The sequence below is a fragment of the Myotis davidii genome, unplaced genomic scaffold (assembly GCF_000327345.1).
Source record: "Myotis davidii unplaced genomic scaffold, ASM32734v1 scaffold70, whole genome shotgun sequence".
NCBI classification, from domain to species: domain Eukaryota; kingdom Metazoa; phylum Chordata; class Mammalia; order Chiroptera; family Vespertilionidae; genus Myotis; species Myotis davidii.
In genome coordinates, this window is record NW_006282434.1 from 1,401,171 (window position 1) to 1,402,321 (window position 1,151).

Here is a 1,151-nt window from a genome sequence, read left to right on the forward strand (position 1 = left end):
AACAGCCGGGTACTGGCAGAAGAACAGGCATATTGATAAATGGACCAGAACAAATAACCCAGAAAGTGACCCAAGCCATTATGCTAAATTAATATTTAACAAAGGAGGTAAGAGCATACAATGGAGACAAGATAGTCTTTTCAATAAATGGTGTTGGGAAAATTGGACAGGTACATGCAAAAAAAATAAAATGAAACTAAACCACCAACTTACACCATACACAAGATTAAACTCAAAATGGATAAAGGACTTAAATGTAAGAAGAGAAACCATAAAAAATCTTAGAGGAATCCACAGGCAGCAAAATAACAGACATATGCCAAAGCAATTATCTTCACTGATACAGTTCCTAGGGCAATGGAAACTAAAGAGAAAATAAACAAAACGGGACTACATCAAAATAAAAAGCTTCTGCACAGCCAAACAACAAGAAAGCCCAATGCATGTGAGAACATATTTACCAATGTTATCACTGATAAGGGTTTTTTAAAATATATATTTTATTGATTTTTCACAGAGAGGAAGGGAGAGGGATAGAGAGTTAGAAACATCGATGAGAGAGAAACATCAATCAGCTTCCTCCTGCACACTCCTTACTGGGTGTGTGCCTGCAACCAAGGTACATGCCCTTGGCCAGAATCGAACCCGGAACCCTTGAGTCCGCAGGCCGACGCTCTATCTACTGAGCCAAACCGGCTAGGGCGATAAGGGTTTAATCTCCAAAATTTACAGGGAATATATACAGTTTAACAAAAGGAAGATAAACATTCCAATCAATCATTGGGCAATGGACCTAAATAGATACTTTTCCAAAGAGGACATACAGAATGCCAAGAGACATATGAAATACTCTCAAAGTCACTAATCATCTGAGAGATGCAAATCAAAATGACAATGAGTTACCATCTCACACCTGTCAGAATAGCTATTATGAACAAATCAACAAATGACAAGTGCTGGTGAGGATGCAGAGAAAAAGGGACCCTCATTCACTGCTGGTGGAAATGCAGACTGGTACAGCTACTGTGGCGCAGTCTGGCTCTTCTTCAAAAAAATTAAGAGTAAAACTACCATATGACCTAATAACCCCACTCCTGGGTGTATACCCAAAAAACTCAAAAACATGTATTTGAAAACATATATGGGCCCCT